Source organism: Lagenorhynchus albirostris, chromosome 5 (assembly GCF_949774975.1).
Source record: "Lagenorhynchus albirostris chromosome 5, mLagAlb1.1, whole genome shotgun sequence".
NCBI lineage: Eukaryota > Metazoa > Chordata > Mammalia > Artiodactyla > Delphinidae > Lagenorhynchus > Lagenorhynchus albirostris.
The window spans coordinates 14,484,217-14,501,517 of record NC_083099.1 but is presented as its reverse complement, the minus strand read 5'-3'; the positions used below and the strand labels follow the sequence as shown (position 1 = coordinate 14,501,517).

Sequence of the window (17,301 nt, the reverse complement as noted above, 5' to 3'; positions counted from 1 at the left end):
AAGAGATTTCTGTGCATTATTTTTTTTATCCTGCTGCCCTACCAAATTCATTGATTAGCTCTAGTAGTTTTCTGGTAGCATCTTTAGGATTCTCCACGTATAGTATCATGTCATCTGCAAACAGTGACAGTTATACTACTTCTTTTCTGATTTGGATTCTTTTATTTCATTTTCTTCTCTGATTGCTGTGGCTAAAACTTCCGAAACTATGTTGAATAATAGTGGTGAGAGTGGGCAACCTTGTCTTATTCCTGATCTTAGAGGAAATGCTTTCAGTTTTTCACCATTGAGAATGATGTTTGCTGTGGGTTTGTCATATATGGCCTTTATTATGTTGAGGTAGGTTCCCTCTGTGCCTACTTTTTGGAGAGTTTTTATCATATACGGGTGTTGAATTTGGTCAAAAGCTTTTTCTGCATCTGTTGAGATTATAATATGGTTTTTATCCTTCAATTTGTTAATACACCACATTGATTGATTTGCGTATATTGACAAATCCTTGCATTCCTGGGATAAACCCCACTTGATCATGGTGTATGATCCTTTTAATGTGCTGTTGGATTCTCTTTGCTAGTATTTTGTTGAGGATTTTTGTATCTATGTTCATCAGAGTTATTGGCCTGTAGTTTTCTTTTTTTGTGACATCTTTGTCTGGTTTTGGTATCAGGGTGATGGTGGCCTCGTAGAATAGTTTGGGATTGTTCCTCCCTCTGCTATATTTTGGAAGGGTTTGAGAAGGATAGGTGTTAGCTCTTCTCTAAATGTTTCATAGAATTCGCCTGTGAAGCCATCTGGTCCTGGGCTTTTGTTTGTTGGAAGATTTTTAATCACAGTTTCAATTTCAGTGCTTGTGATTGGTCTGTTTATATTTTGTATTTCTCCCTGGTTCAGTCTCAGAAGGTTGTGCTTTTCTAAAAATTTGTCCATTTCTTCCAGGTTGTCCATTTTATTGGCATATAGTTGCTTATAGTAACCTCTCATGATCCTTTGTATTTCTGCAGTGTCAGTTGTTACTTCTCCTTTTTCATTTCTAATTCTATTGATTTCGGTCTTCTCCCTTTTTTTCTTGATGAGTCTGGCTAATGGTTTATCAATTTTATCTTCTCAAAGTACCAGCTTTTAGTTTTATTGATCTTTGCTATCATTTCCTTCATTTCTTTTTCATGATCTTTATGATTTCTTTCCTTCTGCTAACTTTGGGTATTTTTTTGTTCTTCTTTCTTTAATTGCTTTAGGTGTAAGGTTAGGTTATTTATTTGAGATGTTTCTTGTTTCTTGAGGTAGGACTGTATTGCTATAAACTTCGCTCTTAGAGTTGTTTTTGCTGCATTCATAGGTTTTCAGTCGTCGTGTTTTCATTGTCATTTGTTTTTAGGTATTTTTTTGATTTTCTGTTTGATTTCTTCAGTGATCTCTTGGTTATTTAGTAGTGTATTGTTTAGCCTCCATGTGTTTTTATTTTTTACAGTTTTCTTCCTGTAATTCATGTCTATTTCCATAGCATTGTGGTCAGAAAAGATACGTGATACGATTCAATTTTCTTAAATTTACCAAGGCTTGATTTGTGACCCAAGATATGGTCTGTCCTGGAGGATGTTCCATGAGCACTTGAGAAGAAAGTGTATTGTTATTTTTGGATGGAATGTCCTATAAATATCAACTAAGTCCATCTTGTTTAATGTGTCATTTAAAGCTTGTGTTTCCTTATTTATATTCATTTTGGATGATCTGTCCATTGGTGAAAGTGGGGTGTTAAAGTCGCCTACTATGATTGTGTTAGTGTCGATTTCCCCTTTTATGGCTGTTAGCATTTGCCTTATGTATTGAGGTCCTCCTATGTTGGGTGCATAAATATTTACAATTGTTAAATCTTCTTCTTGGATTGATCCCTTGATCATTATGTAGTGTCCTTCTTTGTCTCTTGTAATAATCTTTGTTTTAAAGTCTATTTTTACTGATATGAGAATTGCCACTCCAGCTTTCTTTTGATTTCCATTTGCATGGAATAACTTTTTCCATCCCCTCACCTTCAGTCTGTATGTGTCCCTAGGTCTGAAGTGGGTCTCTTGTAGACAGCATATGTACGGGTCTTGTTTCTGTATCTGTTTCACCAATCTGTGTCTTCTGGTTGGAGCATTTAATCCATTTACATTTAAGGTCATTATCGATATGTATGTTCCTGTTACCATTTTCTTAATTGTTTTGTGTTTGTTATTGGAGGTCTTTTCCTTCTCTTGTGTTCCCTGCCAAGAGATGTTCCTTTAGCATTTGTTGTAAAGCTGGTTTGGTAGTGGTGAATTCTCTTAACTTTTGTTTATCTGTAAAGGTTTTAATTTCTCCATCAAATCTGAATGAGATCCTTGCTGGGTAGAGTAATCTTGGTTGTAGTTTATTCCCTTTCATCACTTTAAATATGTCCTGCCACTCCCTTCTGGCTTTGAGTTTCTGCTGAAAAATCAGCTGTTAACTTTATGGGGATTCCTTTTTATGTTATTTGTTGCTTTTTCCTTGCTGCTTTCAATACTTTTTCTTTGTGTTTAATTTTTGATAGTTTGATTAATATGTGTCGGCATGTTTCTCTGTGTTTATCCTGTATGGGACTCTCTGTGCTTTCTGGACTTGATTGACTATTTCCTTTCCCATGTTAGGTAAGTTTTTGACTATAATTTCTTCAAATATTTTCTCATACCCTTTCTTTTTCTCTTCTTCTTCTGCGACCCCTATAATTCGAATGTCGATGGGTCTAATGTTGTCCCAGAGCTGAGACTGTCCTCAGTTTTTTTCATTCTTTTCTCTTTATTCTACTCCCTGTCAGTTATTTCCACCATTTTATCTTCCAGCTCACTTATCCATTCTTCTGCCTCAATTATTGTTATTGATTCCTTCTAGAGTATTTTTAGTTCCAGTAATTGTGTTGTTCATCACTGTTTGTTTGCTCTTTAGTTCTTCTAGATCCTTGTTAAATGTTTCTTGTATTTTCTCCATTCTGATTTAGAGATTTTGGATCACCTTTACTATCATTACTCCAAATTCTTTTTCAGGTAGGTTGCCTATTTCGTTTTCATTTATTTGGTCTTGTAGGTTTTAACCTTGCTCCTTTGTCTGTTACAAATTTTTTTGTCATTTCTTTTTTTTTTTTTACTGGGTGGTGCTGTATTCCTGTCTTACTGGTTGTTTGGTGTGGGTCTTCCAGCACTGGAGTTTGCAGGCAGTTGGATAGAGCTGGGTCTTGGTGCTGAGTTGAGAACCTCTGGGAGGCCTCACTCCAACTGATATTTCCTGGGGTCTGAGGTTCTCTGTTAGTCCAGTGTTTGGGCTCGGAGCTCTACCACAGGAGCTCGGACCCGACCTCCAGCCTGGGAACCAAGATCCCACAAGCTTTGTGGTGCAGTTAAAAAAAAAAAAGAAGAAAGAAAGAAAGAGAAAAAGGAGTGGTACAATATCATGGAATAAAAAACAAAATAAAACTAGAAAGATTAAAAATGTATTAGGGAAAATAAAAGTATAATGGAAACAACTGCAACGATGTAAAATAAAACTGCAACAGAAAAAAGAAAAAAAAAAAGTGGGGTGGGGGGCGAACAAGCCAAAAGGAGAGAACACTAACAAAGTATAAAAAATAAAATTAGGAAAATAAAAGATTTATTAGGAAAAATAAAAATATAAAATAATCAACAACAATGAATCAACAAGGTAAAACAGAACCCTAATCTAAAAGAGGAAAAAAGAAAAGAAAAAAAAAAGCCTTCGCTGTGGGGGCAGAGTTTAGGCAGGGGCAGGGTTTAGGGTGGGGTGGGAGTGGTGACATTCAAGCATGGGGCTGGGCCTCTGCTTGGGACCTGCGCTGAAGGGGAGTGGCAGCACGTCAGAAGGAGGTCCTCTGGAGTGTGGAGCTCCGGAGTTTGGAGGTAGCGCCCTGAGTGAGGGTGTGTGGGTGGGGTTTAGGCCCAGCTTGTTGTAGGGGGTCTCCGAGTGTAGAGGTAGGGTGCTGGGTGGGGATGTAGGGGTTTGGCTTGGGCTCTGCATGGCAGGAGGGAGGCTCCAAGGGCAGTGGATTAGGCCCAGAAGCCCAACAGGCTTCTGGACCTACGTGGACAGGGAAAGCACTGGCCCCGTTCCCTTCCATGCCTCCACGTCCCTCCCCCACCATCTTCCCCAGGGTCTCCCCTGTCGCCGCTGGACCCCAACCGTGTGTGGTTAGGGGTCCCCTCCCCCAGCCGCCCCTCAGGGGTGCCGGTCCCACAGGTCTGGCCTTTACTTTTGCTCGCCCTTCCCTCCCTCCCACTCCCTCCAGACCCACATGGCTGGAAGAGGCCTTGGTGGGCAGAGAATCAGGCCCGGGATCTCAGCAGGTTCCTGGGGGCCCATGTGGGCAGGGAAAACCTGGCCATGCTCCCTTTTGATCCTCTGCCCTCCCGATGGTTCCCCAGTTTCCCCCTTCGGGCGTGGGATCCCTTCCCCTCCCCCAGCCTCCCCTCAGGGGCACCAGTCCTGTCCCCCCTCCACTTCTCCTCCCCCATCACTCTCCCCACACCCCATGTCCTACCCGGTCGCTGGGGGCTTCCTCCTGTCCCCTTAGGTGTCTGTGGTCCCCCACTGGTGCCTGGTAGGTGCCCTAGTCGTGAGGAGACACAGATTCCACGTCCTCCTAGTACGCCGTCTTACACAAACTAATTTTTAAATGAGTCTAAAACAGGTGTTCATAACCTGGAAACTGTGGGCCCTTGAAGAAGCCAAAAAGACAACCAGACGTGGTTCTTGCCTTCATGAAACATTCCTATTTACTTATGCATTATTTATACTCTAGGCTGTTTGGCTATCATTTCTGAATTATTCAGCCCTCAACACTTTGCATCATGTTTGGTGCTCAATAAATGTTGGCCGAATATTAATAGAGGAAGGAGACCAAGAGTTTTAAGATGCTGGGGAGAAAAATAAATAATAAATGTAGTTGGTCACGAGTGAACCGAAAATAAATGACTCACTGACTGCCAATATGGGAAGTTCTTATTGGAGGAAAGTGGTACAATTATTCAGCAGTACAGGGAAAAAGTTACTAAATTTAGAAAGAGCCCAGTTGAATTTGTATTTCTTGGGGTCCTTTCAGATATCAACATGGATGTATTTATTAGTCAGGTTAGTTTGATGTTCCAACCAAGGGAGCTTAGATATGATGAAGGAGGGGAGAGCAGGACAGTAGCCTAGGGAGACAAACTGCAGGCAAGAGCAAAATCTGGGGACAAAACATTGCTGAAAATAATTCCCCACTGGCTACACTGGCCTAACTGAGGGTAAAAACACTCTAACTCCAGGATCTTTGGGTCTTTGGAACATGGAAATGAAACCTTTAAAAAAAAAAAAATCTCTTTTTAATGGAAATGAATGTTAAAAAGCTATTTTTTTTTAACACTTCTTGTGATATGAGGTGCATTTAAAAAACTTGGGGGAAAAAAAGTCCTAAAACAAGTTTGGATCAGTTTAACTTTAGAATGTCAGTTTAACTTTGTATCGCCTTGGGTCTCCTCTGAGTTGACTTCTCAAAAGCAAAATCTACTTTGTGTAGTTAGGTTAGAAACTGTGTTAACACATGCTATTTTCAAAGAATCCAGAGCCTCAATGAAATTAGAACTGTAATGGGATCTAGGGCATTATCTGTACATTTGAACAGCTTTTCTTCAGCAGGCCTGGTACATAGTTGCAATAAATTCCTGCAGAAGGTATTGCAGGATCTTTCTGGTTAAGTGCACTAAACTTTGCTTAAGTATTCCGTGCTGATACTTTTTCTCTTTTTTTTTTTTTTTTTTTTTTTAGCAAATAGAAGCAGAGAGACCAGATTCCAGCAGTGGCCGCCATGGCCCACTTTTGAATTCCTGGCAACTAAAGATTGTTTGATAAGTATCTTCAGCCCAAGTTACAAATTCAAAGGTTTTCTTCAACAAGGGTAGAAAACAGGCACAAGGGTTTATCTTCTGTCAGATGGCACAGCTGCTATCTTCAGGGCTGGCTGACTCAGTGAGATTAGGAGAAAGGCAGGTATTTAGATAAAGAAGAGTTTATCAGAACAGGAGTCTTACCACTGGACATTCAATCTAGCTTTTAACAATCCAAAAAGAACTAGTTTAATCGGCCTTTCCCAGCATTACTATGTGGTCTGTTAAGAGAGCTGCATATGGTAATGATGTATCACAACATTCTGTAGATCAAGATCACAAGGAAACTTTGAAATTAATTCATCAAGACAGTGAAATTTCATTTGATCAATATCTCCTTTTTTCCCTCTTTAAATAAATTCTTATTCCTGGTCTTTATTTTATGGTGGTTACTTCTCTTGTAATGTAACTCTACATAGGGTTTTGAAAAGTGACACTCATTTTCAGTCACGATTTGTTTAAAAAGTGAATGTATGAGGCATATTATAAAAAACTATAGACCCTTATACCTACAAATATAGATAATTTAATACATTTCCTGACTCTTTCCTTTCCTTAATTTACCTATATAATCTTTACATGATAATTGATATAACTGTGTCAGCTTTGTTTTTATATAACATTACTTTGCATCTCTAAATAGTGTTCACATTTTAATTTCTTAAGTTACATTGTAATCTATGGAAATAATATAGTTTGTTAAAATGTTTCTGATTGCAGGCTTAGTTTTTACAATTGATAAGTGAGTAGATCTAACAATAAGGATAATTCTGTATATGTTATATTATTAAGGAGTCTGTATAACTTGACACTATCATAGGAAACACTGTTTTTTCTTTGTAAAGAAGTAACTCAGAAGCACAAGATGTGGTACAATTATATTGTTGTTTTGATTAATCATTTTCTTCTGTGACAATTAACTCAGATTGTAAGTTTTAAGATGATACAAAAGGAAACACAGGACGATGTAACTTATTACAGATCTTGAATTTTCTAACAGTTATAAGTGGGCCACTGGAGACAAATTATAATGGGCCTTCATCTCATCTTTTTCAAGAAATTGTGTTTGGCAGGCTGTTCTGACCCTATACCCATTGCCAATGTTTTTTTTTTTTTTTCTTAATGACCAACTATTTTCTCTGCAACAGAATTTGTTCACTCTAAGTCGAAGGTGGCTGGCATCTTCTAACTAATACTATAAGGGTTGCACATATTTAATAGATTGAAAGGATAGTCTTTTATAGAAACTAATTATTTACATGTGTTGTATGAGAGGGAGGATGGAGACATTCCATGGCACTAATAGTGTGAGCTTTCTGAAGTCTTCATTTTTAAATCTCCTCTGACTAACCAGTAGTAATGATTCCTCCAGTGATTTGGGTGTGCTACTTCCTCATTCCTGTACATATAGAACAGCAAATAGTTAAATAGCAAGTTCCACAGGCAAAGTGCTGTTGTAGGCACTTTACTTACATTAATTATTTAATCCTTCCAACAACACTGCGGCAAGTATACTATTAATAGCTCCATTTTATAGTGAGGAAAATAAGGTATAGAGAGGTTAAGTAACTTGCTCAAGGTCACTGCTAATCATGGGGGGCTAAGACTCAGACAGTCTTGCATCAGAGCCCGTGTTCTTCACCATATGCACAGCGTCTCACAGGCCAGGGCAGGAAACTGACACACACAAGACATCATGCTATCTTTTAATATTGAGTAAGAGAGGATTAATAAAAGATTAACATTCATCATCTTGAAATGGAAAAGTAAACAAAAAATTGGGGAGAGAAATTCATCCTAGGTGGCCACTTATTCAAGTCAGTATCTGTGCTCTTTCCTCTTACGATTACAGCTTACACTGGCACTGCATGGAATCTCATATATCATCTTAAAAAATTCCTCGGAAAATGTGTCTTCTACGTAGGAATATTATGTTTCCCTTACACTTGGCAGCTCGCATATTCGTTTATGGTACTAAGTAGTTTTGCAATTCCTTAAATCATTTTCAACCTTTTGAGAAGGGGGATCATTAGTCGTAAGGTCACTTCAAAAGCAGCTATCTGGGGCTTCCCTGGTGATGCAGTGGTTGAGGGTCCGCCTGCCGATGCAGGGGAGACAGGTTCGTGCCCCGGTCCGGGAAGATCCCACATGCCGCGGAGCGGCTGGGCCCGTGAGCCATGGCCGCTGAGCCTGCGCGTCTGGAGCCTGTGCTCCTCAGCGGGAGAGGCCACAGCAGTGAGAGGCCCGCGTACCGCAAAAAAAAAAAAATCAGCTATCTGTCAAATCTTTGGATATGATAGAACACGGGTCATTTATCTACAGCAGGGGCAAGGGCAGATGAGGAGAGGGTAGGGATCTGGAGCTACAGGCCCCCGTGGGGCTGATATAGGCAGGAAAGAAGTTCTTTCTGGCCAGTGGATTCCAGGAACGCAGGAGCATGCAATGTTGTGAAGAGAAAAGAGCATGGGATTTGGAGCCAGGAGGCTTAAATCTGATCATTGACGCAACAAATGCTAACTACACGAGCTCATGTGAGTTATTTAACTTTTCACTGTTCTGGATTTTTTTATGGCTGTTAGGATTAGATAAGAAAATACATTGTGTGCTCTGTGAACTATAAATTATTAAGTACATTTGAGCTAATTAAAACAAAAAGATGGACAGTGGACACTACATTAGACAATCAAGCTGAGCCTGAATCACTGATGTGGCATAATAGTGGTGTCCTAGCCGGTGGTCAGGTGCCATGATGGGTAATCCAGATCTGAGCAAGGTCGGAAGCTTAGATCTCAAGGACATCTGTGAGCAGCTATCAGAACTCCAGCCTCTGGTCTGGGGTTCAGGCAGAAAGCCCCAGGTTTAAGTACATTAAGATGCTAGGCAAAACTTTGGGTATTTAAACAGGTCGTAACAAAGCCACTGCCCAGATACTGGGTCATAATATCATCTGTGAGAACAGCAAGGATTCCTTGAGTCTGCATCCCAATATTTGGCTAAAGTGCCACCAATCCTTTTATCAGGCTCTGACCATGGGATGTGATGGCTGCCAAGTCTGGGAACCTGATACTAGTCTCCCAAACTAATGGACCACACATGATTCTTGGATTACAGAAATAGAGACAGCTTCAAGGCGGTGGAAAATGAGGACTCAAAGGTGACTTTGTGGTTTTTAGCCAGGGTGGCTGGGGCCACAGATATCTCATTTACAAAGGTTGCTAAGTTGGGGGCCAAAGGTGAGAAAGAAGGGAGATGGGAGAAGAGTAATATTCTGGAAAGGCAGGATCATGGTTGCATAGTCATGAGTCGCTGTTGATACCATACACCTAGAACTCAAAAGGAAAATTAGGACCAGAGGTGTGAGTTTGAGATTGTTCACAGAATAGTTGCCTCTAAGCCCTTGGAAAGTGTTTAGTTTCCTGGGGCTGCCATAATGAATTACCACAAACTAAGTGGCTTAAACAGCAGAAATTTATCATCTCACAGTTGTGGAGTCTAGAAGTCTGAAATCAAGGTATCAGCAGGGTTGGTTCCTTCTGAGGGCCTGAGGGGAGAATCTGTTACATCCCTCTCACCTGGCTTGTGGTAGCTCAGGTGTTCTTTGGCTTGTAGATTGTATTTTCTTTGTGTATTCACATAGTCTCCCCTCTATTCATGTCTGTGTCTGTGTCCAAATGTTGCCCTTTTATTAGGACGCAGTCAGATTAGATTAGAACCTGCACAAATGACCTCATCTTAACTTGATCCTTTGAAAAGACCCTATTTTCAGATAAGTTCACATTCGCAGGCACTGGGGGTTAAGACTTCAGTATCTTTTTGGAGGACACAATTTAACCCATAACAGAGGAAAGGTGGTTCCTGGGGAATGTAGAATAAGCAAAGAGGGGGGCTGAAGTAAGGTCTTTGAACTTGTGAGCATGCACAAAGGCATAGAAGACTGAAGAAGGAGATGTAACTATCTCATGGAAATAGGAGGAGAACCAAGAAAAATGTAGTAGCCAAGAGAAGGAAAGTTTCACGTAAAAAGGGTCATGATTTTAAATGACAGAGAAAAAATTAGGCAGTTGAATGAGGACTAAGAAAAGATAGCTGGATTTGGTGATCAGGAGGTCACTGGTGTCCATTATAAGAAGTGTGTGGGGGGGGGCTTTCCTGGTGGTGCAGTGGTTAAGAATCCACCTGCCAATGCAGGGGACACAGGTTCGAGCCCTGGTCCAGGAGGATCTCACATGCCGTGGAGCAACTAAGCCTGTGCACCACAACTACTGAGCCTGTGCTCTAGAGCCTGCGAACCACAACTACCAAAGCCCAGGTGCCTAGAGCCTGTGCTCCGCAATAAAGAGAAGCCACCGTAATGAGAAGCCTGTGCACCGCAAGGAAGAGTGGCCCAATTGCTGCAACTAGAGAAAGCCTGCACACAGCAATAAAGACCCAACGCAGCCAAAAATAAAATAATTTTTAAAAAAAATTTTTTTTAAAAAAGGATGAATTCAAATTTGAGAAAACAACAACAAAAAGAAGTGTGTGTGAGACATAGTGTTTCTGGGATACCCCCATGGGCTCTTAGTTTGGGCTGCTGTTACGAAGTACCATAGACTGAGTGGCTTATAAACAAAACTATTCATTTCTCAAGTTTGAGGCTGGAAGTTCCAGATCAGGGTGCCAGCATGGTTGGTTCTGGTGAGAGCCCTCTTCCGGGTTATAGACTGCCAAATTCTCCTTATATCCTCACCTGGAGGAAAGCAGAGAGGGGATGCGAGCTCTCTCATGACTCTTGTAAGGGCACAAATTCCACTTGTGAGGGCTCCACTCTCATCACCTTATCTAATCCTAATTACTTCCCAAAGGCCCCACCTCCTAATACCATGACATTGAGGGGTAAAGTTTTAACATACGAATTTTGGGAGGACACATTCAGTCCATAACAGACTCAAATCTAAGCTCAGTCATTACCATGGGGGATGTTGTCACATTATTTAAACCCTCTATGTCTCAGTATTCTTATCTGTAAAATAGGGATGGTAATAATAGTTCCTACCTCATAGAGTTGTTATGAAGATAAAATGAGTTGTGCTTAAAATAGTGCCATGTTTTTTATGTGCGTCAAAGGACACTATCAACAGAGTGAAAAGGCAACCCATGGAATGGGAGAAGATATTTGCAAATCATTTCTCTGATAAGGGATTGAGTAGGTTTTAATGATTACAGGTATTCGATTTTTAAAGCCACTTCGCTTTTACAAAAGACCTACATTAGTACCCATTTTTGCTAACTGAAAAAAATCCGAAGAGGATTTTCCTTTTTACGAAAAAAGACGAAAAGTGAAAATAGCATTCAGTGTTTGTTTTGCAGTAGCCCTTACAGACGCAACACATACCTTGAACTGTGCAGTGGTGAGAGTGGCGCCACCAAGCTCCTTTCCTGGGAACTACACTCAGCATTTCAGCCTCAAGCCACAAAGCTTTGAACTGTGTGAGTATCTGTGCTTTATCTCAATTTAGTCTGTGCATCTGTTAGCAAGAAGTGTCCTAAGGCAATTGCTTTGCCACTTTACCCCATTTTAGCTTAACATTTGGATATGGGGGGAATCTGTAATTGCAACTAAATTAGTACCATTAAAGGCTGTTAAACTTGAAGATCAAATATATTTCAAGTATTATGAAAATTAATGTTTAGATATAGAAGTGTTCCTGGCCAAAAACAGAAATGTAAAAACAGTTATCATATGTTAAGTACCCCAAAATCTAAACCTTTGATGGGGTTATTCTGAAATTAAATCTGAAGAATTAAACTAACCAAATGGGAAAAAGAAATGAAAGCTCTAGGGCTTTAATTATTTGTGTACTCTCATAATTTTGCTAAAATATCTTTTAATTGGAAAGGTAATTAAGATATTCTCAGCTTCTTAGTCAACTCAAAATAAGTACAGTCCTGCCTTTTTAGTAATTTCACAGTCTATGTTTATTGAACTGTGCTATTAAGATTAAGTTCTCAAATTAGTTTTCAGAACATTTCGTAGTTGCTGCAATATGATAAAACAATGTTAAGCTTTCCAGTTTTAGATATAAAGGGCCATTATGTATTCAAATGTTGATAGAGGTAAAACAAATTTTATTGGTCCATTCACAATTTAAAAAAACACTTTACATTGATGTGTTTAAAAAAATTAGTTTCCCCCAAATTTATCATTTCATGCTTATTTCATTTAGTAGGATAATAGGTTCTTTACTCTCACTCTACTTTCCCAGGATTTAGATACTGGATGATCCCACCAGATTTTAATTTCTAGCTAGGTATGAATGGAAGTTCAGATTATCCGCTGAGATTAGTAATTAGATTTATATTTTCTTTATATAATATTCTAGTAACTTGAATGCTGGCTTCCAAAGATATCATATCTTAATATCTGGAACTTTTTCTTTACCTTATTTGGGAAAAGGGTCTTTGCACATGTGCTTATGTTAAGAATTTCAAGATGGGGAGATTATCCTGGATTATCTGTGTGGTCCCTAAGTGCCATCACATGTATCCTTACAGAAGACATGCAGAGGGAGCTTGAAAATTACACGGAGGAGGACATATGAAGACAGAGGCACAGATTGGAGTGAAGAAGCCACAAGCCAAAGAATGCCTGTAGCCACCAGAAGCTGGAAAAGGCAGAGATTTCCCTCTGGAGCCTCCAGAGGAAGTGCAGCCCTGTGACACCTTGATTTTGACCCAGTGATGTCAGTTTTTGAACTTCTAGCCTCCAGAACTGTAAGAGAATGAATTTCTGTTGTTTTAAGCCACCCAGTTTTGGTAATTGGTTATAGCAGCCACAGGAATCTAAAACATACAGACTTTTACAGTGGCAGATTTTCACCCCATCTCTTTAATGTTGCAGGTAGTTCTGATGTTTTCACAAAAAAACCCTGGAGAGGAATAGTCCTATGAGTTGAACTACAAGAATTCTATATATAGGGAGATATAAAGAACTAGAAAAGGAATGTTGCTGACATGATGATTCAATAGAAATGGTATCCAATTGCATAAGTTATTGCATTAGCCTTTAAGGTTTCTGTAAGGCCAAGAAGAAACTTCATAAATATTAGAGAAATAAACACTGATTTGAGTATTTTAATCTTCTTCCCTTTAATTACTTAAAAAAATTATTTTTCAAACTATAAGGATAGCATAATCACATTGAGTAACCTTTGCAAAATAGGCAGGAACAAATTCACATAAAATCCTCAATACAACTACTGTCATTGCTTTGTTACAATCGCTTACATTCACTTTCTCCTTTTAAATGCTAGTAGTCATTTAATGCCTACACTATTGTATACTGAATTTTTTCACTTAATAAATAGGCAACTTTTGCTATTGTTACTTAGTCTTTATAACTGTTTTTTTAAAAGATAAAACTGAGCACGGGCTCAGTAGCTGTGGCTCACGGGCTTAGTTGCTCTGTGGCATGTGGGATCTTCCTGGACCAGGGATCGAACCCATGTCCCCCGCATCGGCAGGTGGATTCTTAACCACTGCGCCACCAAGGAAGCCCAGGGCTGGATAATTCTCTGTTGTTGGGGGCTGTCTTATGCAATGGAGAATGTTTAGCAGCGTCCTGGTTTCTATTCCACTTGATGCCGTAGCTTTCCCCTCACACAGTTGTGACAACCAGAAATGTTTCCAGACATTGCCAAATGCGACCTGGCAGGCAAAATATCACCTTGTTGATAATCATTGTGATAGAAGCTAAGTTCAATCATTGGACAATCCAATACTAAAATCCAAGTTTGGTGCTTTTTATCCACTTTTAATGGTCTTGTTCCACCATTTCTATGGAAACTTTTGAACTCATGGTAGTAAGATGGCTGCTGCATCTCCAAGTGTCACATATACATTTCTGGCAGGAGAAGATTAACAAGTAATGAGAGGCAAGAACACTCCTCCCAAAGAGGCCATCTTTTTATTGAGAAGGGATGCCCTCCCTAGTGACTCTACCTACATATTATTGGTCAGAAGTGTATCACACGGCCACCTCTAGTCATGGTAAAAGCTAGGAGATCAAATTATTAGCTTTAACAGCGTCTGTAGTAGAGCAGGAAGAAGGGTATATGTGAATGTTTTTTGAATAGCCCGTCCATAACATTTGCTAAATTTCCCATTCTAGTTCACTTACTTCCCTGTGGCAGATGGGATGGGCAAGAATTTGGAAGCTGCTCAAGATGTTTAGTCATATATATGTGAAGTCTTACTGTGCTGTGATTCATTATCTAGAAAGTGCTTCATGAAATCCTTTCCAGCTGATTGATTTGGTGATTTTTTAAAAATTCTGTTTTCTCTGAATTAGGAAAGTGTATTCAGTCATGGACAAGTAGTGTCATTGAAAGGACCCAGTTAATTTCAGCTAGAAAGGTCACTACTTCAAACGAGCAGTGCTTTTACCAGCTGTAATAAACATGCCTGTCAATTCGTATCACCCACAGGCCAATGTTCAGAAGACCCGTATCGGTTTCCTTTCCCACCCAGCAATAGTCAGCAGTGTCCCCAAGTGCTAGGTACCAGCTGCATCTGAAGATGTAGAGGATGTGGGTACATCAGACACATAATAAGGACGCAATACAAGCAGCAGAACAAATCACTACCTAAAAGCAGAACCGTTTGCTTATATCCCAAGTAACTGAGAAATTTTAATTATGCACTTTTTAATTTTTCCATTCAAAGAAACATGCCCCTGCCCAAGTGCTGGGGTTGAACTGTATCTCCCCAAAAGATACATTGAAGTCCTAGCCCTGAGTATCTGTGACCTTATTTTGAAATAGTGTCTTTGCAGATGTAATCAAGTGAATATGGGGTCACTAGGGTGGGCCCTAATCCATTATGACTGCTGTCCTTCTAAGAGAAGAGACGTAAAGACATCTAAGGAGAAAACCATGTGACTACCCAGGCAGGAATTGGACTCATGAGTGGTAAGCCAAGAAACACCAAGGATTGTTGGAAATACCAGAAGCTAAGAGAAAGGCATGGAAAAGATTCTCCCTTAGAGCCTTCAGAGAGAGCATGGCCCTGAAGACACCTTGATTTCAGACTTCTAGCCTCCAAAACTGTTTGAGAGAATAAACTTCTGTTGGTCAAAGCTGCTCAGTTTGTGGTACTTTATTATGCAGCCCTAGGAATCTAACTAATACACTAAGTATGAAAAAATAGTAAGTACTTGCTAACTGAAAAATAAGTAGTACCTTCTATTAAGCTCTTCTACAGATAATTTTAGACAAGTGCTTCTATTCTTCATGTACGTTCTCTTCCACTTTATTCGAGTGGTCCATTTCCCAATGCTAATTTCCTTTCCTTTGCTTTTATCGAATGACAAGATCCTTTCCAAGTCGAACCTCTTTCTGGAAGAAGGGCAGATGTGAGCCTGGCAGTCAATATCAAGGGAAAGGTGGCAATGGGAAATGGAGAGTCTCTCCTTCTTTGTATGATTGCGGAGGGTTTGGAGGCTTGCCAGAGAGAAAGACTTCATCTACAACCCTAACAGAATGAAACCTCATAATGGATTGCATCATAGTTGAGTATCTGTGTTAGTTGGGGTCCTCTAAGAAGCAGACAAATTAATATTAGATGTGCAGAAAATGTATCGGGAAATGCCTGAGAAGGATAAAGGGAAGGATAAGAGAAGTATCTGGAGAAGGCAAGGAGAGCGTTCCAATCATAATGCTGGTCTGACTCCTGTGAAGGGGACAGAAAAGGAAGGATGGTTGGATAGGAAAAGTCTCAGTTTTCAGCACAGTTCCAAGAAATGTTCAGCCAGATCAATGGGAAATCTTATACCTAAATTGCCCATCAGGACAGTCCTGCATCCCAGGAATGGGCTTGCCCCAATCCTCCCCATGCTCAGTCACTGGCCAGGAGTGCTCATAGGAAATGTAGCCTGAGATCAGATGTGGTGGTGGATCCAGAGAGGCAACATCTGGGCCATCAATCAACCATGCTCCCGGCAGCAGGAGATCTGAGCAGTGTATTTTCATGGCCACGACTCTCAAAACGAGAACAAATTTTGAGTGTTGCCAAAAGATCATGAGAGGGCTAGAATTCTTGAGTAATAAGCAACTTCAGCCTGATACATTTGCTGGCTCCTGAGATGATAGTTCCCGTTGCCAATGGCTGGTCAGAGACAGTTTTCTTGTTTGCCTACCTCGTGTTTCCAGGTTCCTGTCAGAGGCTCCCAGCTGTGCTTCTTGACAGCAGCTCTTGCCCAAGGCATCTCCCACTGAGAAAGACTCTGTGGAAGCATGTCTCTGGGGAGCCCCACCCTGGGCTGCATAGTGCCTAACCTGACTGCAACGGCTCCAGGTGTTTTCTCCCAGCTTCAGGAGTGGTTTGCTCTGGCAGTGGTTCCTGGCGCCCACCACCCCTCCTTTGCTCCCATTGTTCCCCCTGCAGGGCCCTCCTTTCTCCTCTGCCCATTCAAAGGCTGCCCAAACTTCAAAGCTTAGCTTAATTCCACTTCTTTACCAGAATTCAAAAACATATTGTATAACCTATTCATTATTCAATCAAGGATTTCTTATGCATTAACTTTTTTTTCCAACAGAATTTCTTATACTTTAATAACTGATACAACCATAGTGGGGAAAAATTGGCATCACCTAGTAAATCTGAACTTGCACATACAACCCAGTAGTTCTACACCTAAGTATATACCCTACTATATCCTAAATATATAACCATAACTTTTTCACAATTAAGAGATATATATAAGAATGTACATGGCAGCATTGTTTGTGAAAGCAAAACTGAAACTACTAAAACCCACAAACAGGAAGTTGGATAATCCTGGAAAATTCACACCTGGATTACAATACACATAAAAATGAATAAGCCATAGTTATACGTGTCAACATGGATGAATCACATGAACTTACTAAAAAGGGGGCAGGTAACAAAATAATACATAGAGCATGATTCCATTTTGCCAATCCCAGGCAAAATCAAACAATACATTGTTTAAGTTTACATACAATCACATAGAGTAAAACTATAAAGAAAAGCAAGAGAATAATTCACACAAAATTCATTATAATGGCTACTTAGGGAGTGAGGAAAGAGGAGGATGCAGTTTTGGAGGGACATATGGTAGGCCTCAAAGGAACTGGTCATCTATTAAGTTGGGTAGTGGGCAAATGGGGTATTAGTCCTTAATGGACATATGTTACATATATTCCTATGTACATGAAATAAAGTTCATGCACAAATTATTAAATTTAGTGTGCATAATAATTCTTACTTAAAACATATATTAACAGGGTATGTGTTTCAGCAGGTCTGGGGAGTAAGGGGACACCTCAGGTTCAGCTTTTTTAAACAAGCATCTCACGCTCGATAGGGAAGA

The 17,301-nt window shown here is 40.0% G+C and overlaps 1 long non-coding RNA gene across 1 annotated transcript in view; it reads left to right on the top strand.

Moving 5' to 3' along the window:
- LOC132520850 (uncharacterized) overlaps positions 1-15,049 on the top strand; it is a 42,717-nt gene extending 27,668 nt beyond the window's left edge. Inside the window, exon 2 of the long non-coding RNA XR_009540625.1 lies at positions 12,465-15,049. This is a non-coding gene — a long non-coding RNA (uncharacterized LOC132520850). The remainder of the gene's footprint in view (positions 1-12,464) is intronic.
- The last annotated feature ends 2,252 nt before the right edge of the window (positions 15,050-17,301 follow it).